Here is a 17,269-nt window from a genome sequence, read left to right as displayed (position 1 = left end):
TGGGTGTGGACCTCTTTCGCGCGCTCGGCAGGGACTATGTCATCGTCATTGACTACTTTTCCAACTATCCAGAGGTCATACGCCTGCACGATTTGACATCGTCCGCTGTCATAAGGGCCTGCAAAGACACCTTCGCTCGCCACGGCATTCCGATGACTGTCATGTCGGACAATGGGCACTGTTTCGCCAGCCAGGAATGGTCATCTTTTGCTGCCTCATATGGTTTCACACACGTGACGTCCAGTCCTCTGCATCCCCAGTCCAATGGAAAGGTGGAGAAGGGCGTTCACATCGTCAAGTGGCTCCTCTGCAAGGCTGCTGCTGCCGGATTGGATTTCTGCCTAGCCCTGCTGACCCATCTCTCGGCCCCACTAGCCACTGGCCAATCACCAGCCCAGCTGTTGACGGGTTGCGCCCTCAAGACCACTGTGCCTTCCATTCTGGCACCCACAACCAACCATGCTCCGGTACTACACAGAATGCAACAGCAGCGCGGTCGCCAGAAGAGGGCATATGACGCACGGGCAACTGATCTTCCCGCCCTGGCCCCTGGAGACGAAGTCCGCATCCACCTACCAGAAGGTGGCTGGTCAGCACCTGCAGATGTTCTCCGATGCGTGGCTCCCCACTCGTTCCTGGTTCGCATGCCTGATGGATCCATTCGTAGGCGCGATCGCCAGGCTCTTCGCCTACTTCCACGCTCGCTACGGGAACTTACACCAACACCGTGCCCTCCTGTGGTTCCTGACATCGACTTCGTGGAGCTGCCTGCCACCATGCCCCTTCCGTCGTCGCCCGTGGCCAGGCCCATTCCTCAGCCGGTGGTTCCAGACCCACCCTTGAGGCCCGACCCGAATTCGTTGCCCACCTACTAGACTGGACTTATGAGACTGCTTGTACATTGAACTCATACTACCACTATGTTAATATGTTTCTGTTATTATCGTTACAGGAATTTGTTTTGTCGTTCAACATTTCCCCGTTCTTTGTTTATGGTACAACCTTGTTGTTATGTCGCACCCGACATCGTCCCTTGTATATAGTTTAGCCCCATGTACATGCTGTAAATATTGCACACACACACATTTAGCTACACTCAGTACACATCTCTATTTATGACCACGTAGGCACATGTTCTTGTAAAAAAAGGGGGGATGTCATGATATTCAGGTAAACATCATAGCACATACATACATACATACTGATGGACAGATCAATGGACCAATCAACACACACAACACGACAGCCAATCACAGGCAAGAGCATACACAGTACAAAACAGGGAACATAACACTTCTTGGGCACTCGAGCAGGAGACGGCTCAGGGCACAGAGCTCATTACAAGCCACTCAGACGTCCACCATGTGCTGAGTGCCACTACAAGATAGAATTAGGAATAGGTCCACAGAATTAAGGGTCATGATCGAACCTCAGTAAACAGTTTACCAGTGTAAATAGATGTTTGAAATAAAACTACATTGAACCATTCGCAACCGTGTTGGTTCGTCTGTGTAGCAGAGTACCCAACACTTCACCAGCGCCCGCTCCCTCGCTGCCCTCTGGCAGCCCGACGATCCTCAGATTCTGCCTCCGAAACTGGTTCTCCAAATCCTCCACCTTCTCATGCAGCCGCCACTGAGTATCACGCATCACCCCAACTCGGCCGCCATCGAGGTGAACTGCTCCTTGTGCTCCCCCACTGTGTCCTCCACCTTCTGGATCGCCTGGCTCTGAGCTTCCAGCCTCATTTCCAGGCGATCGATCACTGCCTTCTTCGCGTCTACCGTCCTTGCCAGGTCCTCAAAAGTCTCCTTCCTCTGCTGGTGAACTTCTCGTTCAAGGAGTCCACCAGCTGCTCCATCAACCACTGAGACGTTAAGGCCAGAACCTTACCCTCCGCCATCTTCCTCTGTGCCGCAGGTTAACTTCTCTCAACTTCCTGCTCCTTCCTTTTAAAACCTCTCCTGATCCACAAATCCATCCACTGGTAGACCACCCTCTCTTTCCACCACTCCTGCATCTTTTTTCCTCAACACATCCACCCGTTAGCCATAGAAAAGATCCAAAAACACTGCCACAGGCGGGAGCTACCAAATGTGCAACCACTCACACCACATGGCTACCATTGGAAGTCTGAGGAGATACAGATGGATATAGATAGGCTATGAGATTAGCCAAAGTTTGGCAGAAGGAGTTTAATGTGGATAAGTACAGGGCTATCCATTTTGGCCGAAATAATAGGCAAATTATTATTTAAATGGAATGCAGATTCAAAATGTGTCTGGGCAGAGGGATCTGGGTGTCTTTGTTTATGAATTGAAGGTACAAAATGTGATAAGAAAGGCAAATGGAATGTTAGCGATTATTGCAAAAGGACTGGAGTATAAAAGTAGAGAAGTATTGTTGCAATTGTATATTGTGTTGGTGAGATCACATCTGGAGTATTATGTCTAATTTTGGTCGCCTTATTTGAGGAAGGATGTGATGGCAATGGAGGCGGTTCAGAGGAGAGTTAGCAGGTTGATTCTGGGGGTGCAAGCGCTGACGTATGAGGAGAGATTAAACAGTTTGGGCTAAGACTCTCTGGAGTTTAGAAGAATGAGAGGGGAACTGATCGAGGTATATAAAATACTAAAAGGGATTGAAAAAGTAAATGTAAACCAAATGTTCCCCCTTGTGGGGCAATCTAGAATGAGAGGCCACAGATATAGGTTGAGAGGAGGATGAAATGAGGAGGAACTACTTCTTGCAGAGGGTGGAACTCGCTGCCCCATAGTTCGGTGGAGTCCGAATCATTAAATGGTTTCAAGAGTGAGCTAGATGTATTTCTAATTTTAAAAACGTGTCAAAGGGATATGGGAAACATGTAAGGAGGTGGCTTTGAGACCAGGAAGACATCAGCAACGGTCTGATTGAATGGCGAAGCAGGCTCGAAGGGCTGCCTTCTGCTCTTAATTCTAATGTTCCTATTGTCATAATATACACACAAGTATATGATGGTGCACAGACAGACAGTGAGTGACACAAAGGATGACAAATGAACATACAGAACACAGCAGCCAATCACCAGACAGGACATGGCCACTATATAACCAGAGGGCACTAGTTTTCCCGCTCTCTGGGATGCAGCCTCTGAGACAGTCAGAACCTGTGAGCAACAACTAGAACATCGACCATGTGGTAGTAAGATAGTCTGGTCAGGTTAGCCTCAGGTCTCCAGTCAACTCAGCATAGTGTTGACCCACAGTTCAAACATGTTTAATAGTTAAGAGTTTAATAAAATAGAGTTGCATTTCTTTATGTGTTGGAAGCCTGTCTCTCTCTCTGCTACAGTAAACGCAGTCCTCGCAGACCCAGCTTACCCAACACATCATGGTACCAGTTAGTTATGTTTGAGTTTGACGGACCCACCTTGAGATAGTCTGCCTTTGACCAGCGATCAGTCACCCGGTAACATGGACAGCGTACGCCCTCCCCCGCCGCTCCGCATCGCCGGCAACATCGGTGCGAACTGGAAGATTTTTAAGCAGAGGTTTCAGCTGTATCTTGAAGCCATCGACCTCGAGGTCGCATTGGATAGCAGAAAGATTGCCCTCTTCCTCTCTACAGCCGGGGACCACGCTATCCACATTTTGTAACTCCCTCACCTTTGCTGAAGGTGAGGACAAGACAAAGTTCAAAACAGTCCTGCTGGAGTTCGACAGCCACTGTGACATCGAAGTCAATGAGAGTTTTGAACGCTATGTGTTCCAGCAGAGGCTTCTGGGTAAGGATGAACCTTTTCAGTCCTTCTTAACCCATCTCCGTATCCTCGTACAATCCTGCAACTATGACTCCATGATCCGCGACCAGATCGTTTTCGGGGTCCATTCCGATTCCCTTCGCCAGCAACTCCTCAAAGTTAAGCAGCTCACCCTCACCATCGCCATCGAAACCTGCGCCCTACATGAGCACGCTAATGACTGGTACTCCCATATCAAGGCGGCAGAGGCGGCGCGGCAAGGCCCCCACGATGCGGAGCGGGTGCAGGCCATAAAACAGCTCCAGAGCCTGAGTCTGGATGAGGGCAGCCATTTTGCGCGTTTTTCCCGGGCTCCTGCGCATGCGCACAACGGCCGAGGGACGGCGAGGCCGAGGATCGAGCTGCGCATGTGCGCACATCTTTCGACCGCACTGCGCATGCGCGGTGGCGCACAGAACGTCCTGAACGTCAGCGTCATGACGTGCAACAACTGTGGCTCCGCCCACTTAAAGCAGCAATGTCCCTCGAAATCTCGACGCTGTCTCCAGTGTGGCAAGCTTGGCCACTACGCACCCCTGTGCAGATCTGCTCAACTGCCCACCACACAGCGATCCCAGCCGCAGCGCAGGAACGTCCAGTCAGTGCAGCAACCCGTTGCAGACTCCGACTCCGACATGGTTCCAGATCCCGACACCGAGGATCTCACATCCCCATTCCGGGTGGGCATCATCACCAAGCATACGGTGCTTTCCAAAAAAAAGGCTAATCCACTCCCAGTGCTGAGCATTGATCCGGACGACGAGTGGTGTGCCACCCTTACGGTCAACGAATCTCGCATACACTTCAGGCTGGACACCGGCGCTTCAGCGAACCTCATTTCGAAGTCTGACCTGGATACCATCCACGCCAAGCCGAGCATTCTTCCATCGGCCTGCCAGCTCATCAACTACAATGGCAATGCCATTGCTGCCAGTGGCTCATGCCAGCTTGTGGTTTCTCATCGTCCCTCAAGAGCCACTCTGCGTTTCGAAATAGTAGCGTCGAACAAAGCTTCCTTGCTCGGTGCTCAGGTGCTCAGGCCTGCAAAATCCTGAATCTTGTGCAGCGGGTTCACTCCATGTCGCCCGCTGAGGCATCAGCCTCGGCAGATGCCAACTTCCAAGCCCAATTAGATGACATCATAGCACAATACCACAGCGTCTTTGAGGGTATGGGCACACTCCCCGACACGTACTAGATACTTCTGAAACCGAATGCCACACCCGTGGTTCAAAAACCGCGCCGGGTTCCGGCACCCCTTAAGCACCGCCTCAAGCAGCAGCTGCAAGACCTCCAGGACCAGGGCGTCATTTCTAAGGTCACGGAACCCACGGACTGGGTTAGCTCCATGGTTTGTGTCAAAAAACGTCAGGGGAACTTCACATTTGCATCAACCCCAAAGATTTGAATCGTAACATCATGAGGGAACACTACCCCTTCCCTAAGCGAGAAGAGCTCACTAACAAAATGTCTTCCGCCAAGTTATTTACGAAGCTGGATGCCTCCAAGGGGTATTGGCAGATACAGCTAAACGCATCCAGTCGAAAGCTCTGCACTTTTAACACCCTATTTAGTCATTACTGTTACAACCGGATGCCTCGGAGGTGTTCCACCGAATAATGGAGAAGGTGATGGGGGGCATCGAGGGGGTGCGAGTGTACGTCGATGACATCATTGTCTGGTCCACAACTCCTCAGGAACACATCGATCGCCTCAAGCGAGTGTTCCATAGGATCCACGAGCATGACCTCCGCCTCAACAGAGCCAAGTTCTCGTTCAGTCAAGCAGAAATAAAGTTCCTCGGCGCCCATATTTCGCAGTTCGGTGTGCAGCCAGGCGCAGATAACGTGTCGGCGATCAATGCTATGAAGACACCGGAGGACAAGAAGGTGGTCCTCCGCTTCCTAGTGATGATCAACCTCCTTGGGAAGTTTATCCCCAACCTCGCATCACACACTACAGCTCTCCGCAATCTTGTAAAAAAAAACACCGACTTCAAGTGGCTCCCCACTCATGAGCGAGAGTGGTGTGAGCTCAGAGCGAAACTCAACAAGGCCCCGGTCCTGGCGTTTTTTGACCCTGCCAAGGAGACGAAGATCTCCACTGACGCGAGACAGGCTGGCATTGGGGCAGTACTCCTCCAGCGGGACAAATCCTCCTCCTGGGCCCCAGTCGCATATGCATCTCGAGCCATGACCCCTACTGAGCAGCGATATGCTCAAATCGAGAAAGAGTGCCTGGGCCTCCTCACGGGGATTGACAAATTCCATGATTACGTGTATGGACTCCCCAAGTTTATGGTCGAAACGGACCACAGGCCACTGGTTCACATCATACAGAAGGACCTCAAAGATATAATGCCACGCCTACAGCGTATCCTCTTCAAACTCCGACACTATGATTTCGACCTGGTCTACACCCCGGGCAAGGAGCTCATTGTGGCCGATGCACTCTCTCGCTCCATCACCACGCCGTGCGAGCAGTCGGACTTCGTCTGCCAGATCGACGCCCATGTTGAGTTCTGCGCATCCAACTTTCCGGCCACTGACGAAAGGGTCGTGCAGATTCGTCAAGAGACGGCCAGGGATCCTTTACTCCAACGGGTCATGCGCCATCTCACAGATGGTTGGCAGAAGGGCCATTGCCCCCAGTTCTACAATATAAAAGACGACCTGGCAATGGGCGATGGCATACTAATGAAACTGGACAGGATAGTAATACCACAGAGTATGCGAGAGCTCGTCCTCGGCCAACTCCACGAGGGTCACCTGGGGGTGTAAACGTGTCGCCGGCGAGCCCGAGAGGCAGTATATTGGCCTGGCATCAATGACGACATCGCCAACACTGTCCTAAATTGCCCAATGTGCCAACGGTTCCACATTGCGTATCCTCGACTTTGAAGCCGCATGAACTGGTGTCGTCCCCATGGACCAAGGTTGGCATTGGTCTCTTCCACGCAAAAGGCCGGGACTACGTCCTCCTCGTGGACTATTTTTCAAATTACCCCGAGGTGGTCAGACTGCATGACCTCACATCAGCAACAGTCATCAGGGCGTGCAAAGAGACCTTTGCCCGTCATGGCATTCCACTTACGGTCATGACAGATAATGGCCCGTGCTTCTTCAGTCAGGAGTGGACGGATTTTGCCTGACAGTACACTTTCAGCAACGTCACTTCAAGCCCCCACTACCCCAGTCAAATGGGAAAGCAGAAAAGGGGGTACACATTGTAAAACGACTGTTGTGTAAAGCTGCTGATTCGGGTTCAGATTTTCACCTGGCACTGCTAGCCTACAGGGCGACTCCTTTGTCTGCTGGCCTGTCCCCAGCACAGCTGCTAATGAACCCCACAATACGGACGACGGTGCCAGCTATCCACGTCCCGGACCTTGACAATTTTCCGGTCCTACAAGAATGCAACTGCCTCGGGCCCAATGCAAGTCGGCGTATGATGCCCACGCCACAGATCTCCCTGCTCTGGTCCCTGCTGACTGAGTTTGTGTTCAGCTACCTGACGGTGGCTGGTCTGCCACAGCTGTGGTGGTCAAGCAAGTGGCCCCCAGATCATTTCTCGTTCGCATGCATGATGGCTCTTTTCTTCGCCGTAATAGGCGGGCACTGCAGCTGCTTCCACGCTCGCCACCTGAACGTGATGTCCCGCCTCGCCTGCTGATTCCTCAGGACACACCCTTCCAAGAGGTCACCGATCTGCTGTTTCTTTTGCTACCGTCTACGTTGGGCGCAGCTCCGCCCATTCCAGTGCAGGCAGCCCCTGACCCACCCTTGAGGCGGTCAACCAGAATTCGTCACCCGCCACAGAGACTGAACTTATAGACTGAATGTTGCATTACCTCGTGCTTCGTTTACACATCTGTACATATTGTTTCTTCCTAATCTGTTGTATGCACTCTATCTGCACTAGACACCTTCCCATGTAAATACGTTCACGCATTTTGTATATAGGTCAGCTCCTACTCATGTAAATACACTCACATACTTTGTACATAGTCAGGCTCATACACACACCCACTATTTATTGACACATACACACATTTTTTTGAAAGGGGGGAGGTGTCATAATATACACACAAGTATATGATGCTGCACAGACAGACAGTGAGTGACACAAAGGATGACAAATGAACATACAGAACACAGCAGCCAATCACCAGACAGGACACGGCCACTACATAACCAGGGGGCACTAGTTTTCCCGCTCTCTGGGATGCAGCCTCTGAGACAGTCAGAGCCTGTGAGCAACAACTAGAACATCCACCATGTGTAGTAAGATAGTCTGGTCAGGTTAGCCTCAGGTCTCCAGTCAACTCAGCATTGTGTCAACCCACAGTTCAAGCATGTTTAATAGTTAAGAGTTTAATAAAATAGAGTTTCATTTCTTTAAGTGTTTTGGAAGCCTGTCTCTCTCTGCTACAGTAAACGCAGTCCTCGCAGACCCAGCTTACCCAACACATCACCTATGATGCACATCTGATGGTCACACACCAGCTGCACGTTCATCGAGAGGAACCCCTTTCAGTTTGTGTAGAATAGCCTGTCAACTGCAGGTGCTCATAGGGTGATATGCATCCCGTCGATCACCCTCTGGTCCCGGGGCACATCGGAGATGGCGGTGAACCCCACTGCCCGTGCATCCTGGTGGGCTCAGTCCACATTGTAGTGGATGTTTTGTGCCGACAGGGCATTAATGGAGTGGCTCCTTGATGGTGCGGATGCACCTGTGCACTGAGCTCTGTGAGATCCTGTACAGGTTCCCACTCGGCACCTGGAAGGAACCCTTGGCTTAGACGATCAGGGCGACTGTCACCTTGACGGCCATTGGGAGCGGGTGTCCTCCCCCATTCCCTCGTGGTGCCAGGTGCACCATGATCTGGCAGATATATCGCACCGTCTCCCTTCTCAGCCAGAGTCTTTGATGACATGCCTGGTCTGGCAGGTTCTCAAATGACAGGCACTGCTGGTACACGCGAGGCATCATGTGGCGTCTCCTTTGCACCTCCTCCTCGGCCTGTTGGGCAGCCAGCTCTCCATCTTTAGCGGCTGCCTTCTGTTCCTCTGGGGCAGGCTCCGGTGCAGCACACTCCGCTGCTGCAGCTTCCTCCTCCTCGAGTCACCTCAGCTCGTTCAGCCACAGTTCATCCCCCAGGGCTGCAGCGAGTAGGAGGTAGGCCACCATTGGTGGCTGTATTCCAATATCCTTTGTCTGCAGAGAGTGAAAGGCTGACATGTTAGCTTGGTACCATGTGCAACACTGAGAATCAGAATATATTGTGGGATAAGGAGGAAGTGAGATACAAAGAGAAAGATTAAGTAGAAGCATACAGTCATCTTCAGTTCTTTCAGCCATAACCTCAGTCATAGCCACTCTGATAATGGCCAGCACCATCTCTTCCATCAGCGCAAGGATGTGCAGTCAGGCCTGTCCCTGCTAGTTAGGGGCTGTTTCCTCTAGTTGTGTGCCACCTTGTCCTGGAAGTGATGGAAGCATATCAGTTATTGTGGTTCAATATTTTGGGTGGTGCAAGCTGTGAGATGTGGGCGAGGGGCTTGTAACAATACTAAATGTGTGGGAGGAGGTGATGCTATGAATGCTGTATGAGTCACGTTTGATAGAGGTTGGGCGGGTTTCTCCGTCCCTCCGTGCCAGATTTCTGGTTCAGCAAGCCATTGGGATGCTCCGTTTCGCCGGCTGGTCAATGGATTTTCCCATTGTGGGGCAGCCCCACGCCATCGGGAAACCCCCGGGTTGCCGGCAAAACGGAGTATCCCGACGGCGGAGAATTCAGCCCGTTGTTGGTAGATGAGGGATGCATTGAAAGGTGTGTAAGGCTAGCGGTGCAGTTAGTGGACTGTGCATTTAAAGATGCATTTGCTGACCTTGACCACACATGTGAGGTCATTGAACTTCTTGCAGCACTGGTTTCAGGTTCTTGGGCCTACAACTTTGGTATTGCTTCCCATGTTCCTTTTGCCTCATAGAATTTGACTGGAGCATCACCTGGCCTCCCTATGGATCGAGGACCTTTCCCTTCCTGGAAGTCACTTGCATTGAAGCCTCCAATGCTTCAGAGAATCTTGGAGCCCACTCTCTGCCATGCTGTACTATTCTTTTGCCTTTCTCAGTGACAAGTCACTTGCTCCAACTAAAATGCAGCTTCCCTATAAGATTTGCAAGCTGACGTTAGGTCACACAGACAGCTTAAACTTATGTTACCCTCTCACAATTTTGCACCTGCTACTTAGACATGCAGCCACTCAATTGTGCTTCCGTGGCATACTACAATACTGTAAATGGGCAGAGAGCACAACGTTTGAGTACTGTATGCCTCAGAATAAACGGGCACAGGTCAATCACACATTACGATCCCTGTTTTCTTTTTCCAACTGTATTCGATTTTTTTTTCCCCTTGGCCTTTTGTTCAGAATCTCCACATGCACAGACAGAAACACACAACAGATAGGGTAAATGTTTAAGAAGAAAAACCAGAAAATAGCTTTCAGAAATCTGACACTCCAATGGAAACATAACTTTCACAAGGGCAGTTGCATTATTTAGATTGTCTGTCTCATGCTTTCTGGTCGTGATGGCGAAGTGAGAGAGAGGAACTGTCAACAGATACCATTGGGCTGGGTAGTTTTCACAGGAAAGAAAGCTAAACTTTCCGAGCTCATTTCCGGAAATAAATGCAGGTGCTTGTGCTCGTGGGAAAACTGATGATTTATTTGTCAATGTTCCCACCTGCAAGTGTGCCTAGAACTTGAGAGAATTAGCAGAAGTGTTCCTGTGTGTTAACCAAAACAAATGGAATAGAAACTGCTCTTTATTTAGCAAAAGGAAAAAGTGAAAGGTGTTTCAGCGAATACGCATGGTTGAATTAGTTCAGGGATCAGACCCTGTCATTCCATAGTATCACAGAAACTTGCATTTATATAGTACCTTTAACATGAAACAATGTCAGGAAAAACATGACTCAGTGCCAAACGAAGGGCAGATTAGGAAGGGTGACCAAAACATTGATCAAAGTATGTTTTGAGAAAAATTCTAAAGCAGGGAAGCGAGGTTGAGAATGGCAGTGGTTGGATCGGTAACTGGTAGATTAGTGAGGATGAGGTCAAGTGAGTTATTCCGATATGCCGATTCCCTCAACAATTGCTGTATGTCTCGCCTGGTAGCGATGTTCTTCAGGACTCGGGCAGCTACCACCCCACACTTGATGATGGGCATTGAAGATCCCCAGCCAGAGGCCATTCTGTGCTCTTATTACTCTCAGTGCTTCTTCCAAATGATGCTCAACATGGAGGAGTACGAATTCATTAGCTGAGGGAATGACATATCAGCTGGAGGCTTCTTTGCCCACATTTGCCCTGAAACCACGATAATTCCGACATACAAAGTTGACTAAATATATCCAGTAGCTTAAATACACATACAATTGCAATACGAACGACTAGAAATCATCATAGAGAAAGAGTCGAAGCCTATAATTGTTTTTGTTGTTTAATATAAATTTAGAGTACCCAATTATTTTTTTCCAATTAAGGGGCAATTTAGCGTAGCCAATGCACCTACCCTGCACATCTTTTTGGGCTGTGGGGATGAGACCCACACAGACAGAGGAGGGGGAATGTGCAACTCGACACGGACAGTGACCTTGGGCCGGGATCGAACCTGGGGCCGGGATTGAACCTGGGTCCTGGGCGCAGTGAGGCAGCAGTGCTAACCACTGCACCACCATACCGCCCTGAAGCCTATCGTTGTTGTTGGTTGGAAGCTTTCCTCTTGTCAATGCATATTTGGGTGGGATCTTCCAGCTGCTCATGTCAGCGGGACCTTCTGGTCCCGTCAATGGTGCACCTCCTCTGCGGGTTTCCCGGCGGATTGGGATGGATTCAATTGGAAACTCATTGACCATGGCGGGACCAGAAGATCCCATGGCCGACCAACGGTGGGTCGCTTCCTGCCACTGAGAGACATGCTGTGGGAGGCCAGAGAATCTCATCCTTTGTGTCTGGGCCAAGTTCAGGAGCGCTGCAGCAAAAGGTCATGGCTGAGGGTGTCGAGAGCATTGGCCAGGCACTGGCTGACCTGTACCAGTCACAGGGGGACATGTTAACTCACTGAGGGATGTGTCCCGGTATCTGTGCTCCATGGCAGAGGGCTTTGAGACTCTGGTTAAGACAAGAGCGGGCCTCCAGGACTGGTAGCACTAGGTGACAGTGGAGCTTCCGTAGTTCACTCTGGACTCACCTCCATGCCATGGACTGCCTGGGGGCCATTGAGCAGCCTGAGGGAAAAGAAAGTGATGGGGTCCCGTGCCGTTTCCCCCCTCATGGGAGCTGCTGGAACACCGCAGTGCTTACGAATCCAGCCCACCTGACACTGGCGCCTCTAATGGGCAACAGAGAGAACAGGGTGATACCTCTTCACCTGTGACACCCAAATGTTGGCCAGGCCCATCCAGGTCCAGGCCCTCCAGAGGACGACCGCCAAAGGCACCTCAGGTCACAGGGCAAGAAACGCATCAGGCCGCCTCCATGTCTGATGTGCTGTCTGGGCAAACATGGAGAAGGAGTTGCAGAGGAAGCAAGTTTAAGAAGTTAGACACCAGTTAAGTTGGCATGGGTGTAGCACATAGGTTAGAGTTAGGGGTCAGGGCAGAACAATGTACATAATCACAGTAAAACACATTTGCACCAAAATTACGATCTGTCTTAATCCTCTGTCCGAAGGGTGTGCTGGCGGACTGTGCTGGGTGTAGAGCGTGCGCCCGTGGGGGGTGTGAGCTGTTGGTGGTGTCGGTGTTGGAGGATGGCACAGGGCAGGACCCCCAGGGCAATCTGTTGTTCCACCTGGGGCCACCCTCAGAGGTAGCAGGGAACGGGACCAGGATTGTGAGGTCACCTTGTAGGACAGCTTATCCAGTGAATGACCCATCACCGCTCATCATCCCCATGACCGCAACCCCCTCCCCCGCCACAACCAGCCCCCTCCCAACTCCCCAGAGGATATATGGGCCCGTGAGATGGAAGAGCCAGCACACATGCAAGGATGACCCAGTGGACATTGGAATGTGATCCCAAAGGCAGGAGTCAGACTTTATCAAATGATGAAAAGCAGCAGAGCTCATCTCAAAGTGAGTCGCCATCAACTTCCGTTCCGTGGATTAGACAAGATCCACTTAGACTGCCAACTCAGGGCCCAAAACCTGTAATAATGCTGATTGGGCCGTTGGAGGGGGGGGCGGGGGGGGGCGGGGGGGGGGCAGGGGGGGGAGCGAAGGTGGAGCTTCTGGATTGAAGGGATGAGGATTATGGGAGGACGTGAGCGGTTATGGAGGATATGGACTGATGGGTTAGGGTGGCTGAGCTGCCGGTGGACAGGCCTCCAAGACGGCAAATCTGGAGGTGATGAGTTTGTCCCATGTGAGGCAGCTCTGGTGCAAACGTAGGGCAGCCTTCTGTGCCTGCTTAGATCCCATAACCTGGTCCTCCTGGCCATCTTCTCATCCTTCTCGTCGAATGAGGCCTGGAGTTCTTCCTCGTCCACCATGTCCCCCATCTGCTGTGTGATGTTATGAAGGATGCATCAGGCAACCATGATATGTGAGACCTTTCTAGAGATTTTTGAGAGCCCCCAGAGCGGTCCAGGCATCTGAATCGCATCTTGAGGACGCCAATGCACTGTTCAGTTATGCTCCTGGTTGCTGCATGGGCATTGATATAGTGGTTTAAGGAGGGAGGGAGGCAGAAGATGGGAAATTATAGGTCGGTTAGCCTGACTTCAATCATTGGTAAGATTTTAGAGTCTGTTGTTAAAGATGAGATCGCAGAGCCCTTGGAAGTGCATGATAAAATAGGACTGAGTCAGCACGGCTTCGTCAAGGGGAGGTCAAGTCTGACAAATCTGTTAGAGTTCTTTGAGGAAGTAACAAGGAAGTTAGACAAAGGAGAACCAGTGGACATGATTTATTTAGATTTCCAGAAGGCCTTTGACAAGGTGCCGCATAGGAGACTGTTAAATAAGGTAAGAGCCCTTGGGGTTAAGGGTAAGATCCTGGCATGGATAGAGGATTGGCTGACTGGCAGAAGGCAGGGAGAGGGGATAAAGGGGTCTTTTTCAGGATGGCAGCCGGTGACTAGTGGTGTGCCTCAGGGGTCGATGCTGGGACCACAAATTTTCACAATATACATTAATGATCTGGAAGAAGGAACTGAAGGCACTGTTTCTAAGTTTGCAGATGATACAAAGATCTGTAGAGGAACAGGTAATATTGAGGAAGCAAGGGGGCTGCAGAAGGATTTGGACAGGCTAGGAGAGTGGGCAATGAAGTGACAGATGGAATACAATGTGGAAAAGTGTGTGGTTATGCACTTTGGAGGGAGAAATGGAGGCACAGACCATTTTCTAAATGGGGAAATGCTTAGGAAATCAGAAGCAAAAAAAGGGACTTAGGAGTCCTTGTTCACGATTCTCTTAAGGTTTTTTTTGATGTAAATGTTTTTTATTGGATTTTTGAACAAAGTATATTTGCCGTTATGTACACAGGATATGATATATATATATATATAGAAGAGAAGGGCACACACACACAAATCACAAAGGGAGAGGAGAAAAGAAAAAAAACAGTAACAACACGAGAGAAACACAAAATCAAATAATGTAACTGGTAGGGTATAATGCACCCGCCCAGCCGCAGCAACTCTGTACACTTGGCAAAATTATTTACACACATAAGTAGGCATCTGTTTGTGGGGCGAGGGGTGGATGGTAGATATACATTTGGGTGCCGGAGAGATAATTCCGGGGGGCAATACTTGAATGGGTGTTGCCCCTTGCTTCTCCCGGACGGATTTCGCCGCCATTGTCTTCTCGTGCTCACTACCGCTTCAGCCGGCCCTCCCATCCTCCGCCTGTACTCTCCTTTTTCTCTGTTCCTGTGGATGCCAAGTTTGTTAACGTTTCCCTGCCTCCCATCCCGCCCCCCCCCCCCCCCCCCCACCACCACCACCCCTACCTACCTCCCTGGCTCTCCTCTATTGTTCCCTGTCTCTTCCCTCTTCCCCCCCCCCCCCTTCCGCCTTTCCCCCCCTGTGGTTTGCCTTTCCTTCCTCTTAGATTTAGCTGTCCCCCTCCCCCTTCCCGGTCTATGTCTCCCTCTCATGCTTGGGCTGCTTTCCCCTGGTTCTTGGCTACCTGGCTATTATTCTGCTTGTTTGTTGGTCACAAACAGGTCCCGGAACAATTGGGTGAATGGCTCCCACGTTCTGTGGAAGCCGTCGTCTGACCCTCAGATTGCGAATTTGATTTTCTCCATTTGGAGAGATTCCGAGAGGTCGGACAGCCAGTCTGCAGCTTTGGGTGGTGCTGCTGACCGCCAGCCGAACCGGATTCTACGGCGGGCAATCAGGGAGGCAAAGTCAAGGGCGCCTGCCTTCCTTTCCAGGAATAGATCTGGCTGGTCTAAAACCCCAAAGATTGCCACTTTTGGGCATGGCTCCACCTTCACCCCCACCACTTTCGACAGAAGAAGGCTGTCCAGTACTCCACAAGTCTGGGGCAAGACCAGAACATGTGGGCGTGGTTGGCCAGGCCTCCTTGGCACCGTTCACATCTATCCCCCAGCTCCGGGAAGAACCTACTCATACGGGTTCTTGTTAAGTGGGCTCTATGTACCACTTTTAGTTGCGTCAGGCTGAGCCTTGCGCACGTGGACCTCCTGCCAGCTGGAGACCGGGAGATTTCTGGACCGTGGGGTCAGCTGGACGGCCCTCCAGACTGTCCCATTCTCCCTCTCCACCTGCCCGTTTCCCCTGTGGTTGTAGCTGGTCGTCCTGCTCGAGGCAATGCCCCTGTTGAGCAGGTACTGGCGCAGCTCATCGCTCATAAATGAGGATCCCCGGTCGCTGTGGACGTAGGCGGGAAAGCCAAACAGAGCGAAGATGGTGTTGAGGGCTTTGATGACAGTGGCAGACGTCATGTCAGGGCATGGGATGGCAAAGGGGAATCTGGAATATTCATCGACCACACTGAGAAAGTACGTGTTGCGGTCGGTGGAGGGGAGGTGCCCTTTGAAGTCCACACTGAGGCGTTCAAAGGGGCAGGAGGCCTTCACCAGGCGCGCACGGTCTGGCTGGTAGAAGTGCAGTTTACACTCCGCGCAGACCTGGCAGTCTCTGGTGATCGCCCTGACTTCCTCGATGGAGTAGGGCAGGTTGCGGGCCTTGATGAAATAGTAAAAACGTGTGACCCCTGGGTGACAGAGGTTGTCGTGCAGGGTCCGGAGTCAGTCCACTTGTGCGCTGGCACATGTACCTCGGGACAGGGCATCGGGGGGCTCGTTGAGCTTACCGGGGCGATACAAAATCTCGTAATTGTAGGTGGAGAGCTCGATCCTCCACCTCAAGATTTTATCGTTTTTGATCTTGCCCCGCTGTGTGTTATTAAACATGAAGGCAACCGACCGTTGGTCAGTGAGGAGAGTGAATTTCCTGCCGGCCAGGTAATGCCTCCAATGCCGCACAGCTTCAACGATGGCTTGGGCCTCTTTTTCGACGGAGGAGTGCGGAATTTCGGAGGCATGGATGGTGCGGGAAAAGAATGCCACGGGCCTGCCTGCCTGGTTGAGGGTGGCGGCCAGAGCGACGCCTGATACATCGCTCTCGACTTGGAAGGGGAGCGTGTCGTCGACCGCGTGCATCGCGGCCTTGGCGATGTCAGCCTTGATACGGTTAAAGGCCTGGTGAGCCTCGGCCGTCAGAGGAAAAACAGTGGATTGAATGAGTGGGTGGGCCTTGTCCGCATAGTTTGGGACCCACTGGGCGTAATACGAAAAGAACCCCAGGCAACGTTTGAGGGCCTTGGGGCAGTGGGGGAGGGGGAGTTCCATGAGGGGGCGCATGCGATCGGGTTCGGGCCCCCAGAACTCCGTTCTGGATCACATAGCCGAGGATGGCTAAGCGGTTCGTTCTGAACACGCACTTCTCCTTGTTATACGTGAGGTTGAGGAGAGTGGCGGTGTGGAGAAATTTGGCAAAGTTGGCGTCATGGTCCTGCTGGTCGTGGCCGCGGATGGTGATGTTATCGAGGTACGGGAAAGTGGCCGGCAGCCCGTACCGGTCAACCATTCGGTCCATCACCCGTCGGAAGACCGAGACCCCGTTGATGATGCCAAAGGGAACCCTAAGAAAGTGGTAAAGGCGGCCGTCTGCCTTGAACGCAGTGTACGAGCGGTCCGCCTTGCGGATGGGGAGCTGGTGGTGGGCCGATTTCAGGTCTACTGTCGAGATGACCCGGTACTGTGCAATCTGATTGACCACATCAGATATGCGTGGGAGGGGGTACGCGTCGAGCTGCGTGTACCGATTGGTGGTCTGACTGTAGTCAACGACCATCCTGTTTTTCTCCCCAGTTTTGACCACTACCACTTGGGCTCTCCAGGGGCTGTTGCTGGCCTCGATGATGCCTTCCCGA

The sequence above is a fragment of the Scyliorhinus torazame genome, chromosome 2, assembly GCF_047496885.1.
Source record: "Scyliorhinus torazame isolate Kashiwa2021f chromosome 2, sScyTor2.1, whole genome shotgun sequence".
In the NCBI taxonomy this organism is placed as follows: domain Eukaryota; kingdom Metazoa; phylum Chordata; class Chondrichthyes; order Carcharhiniformes; family Scyliorhinidae; genus Scyliorhinus; species Scyliorhinus torazame.
This window is presented reverse-complemented; position numbering follows the sequence as displayed.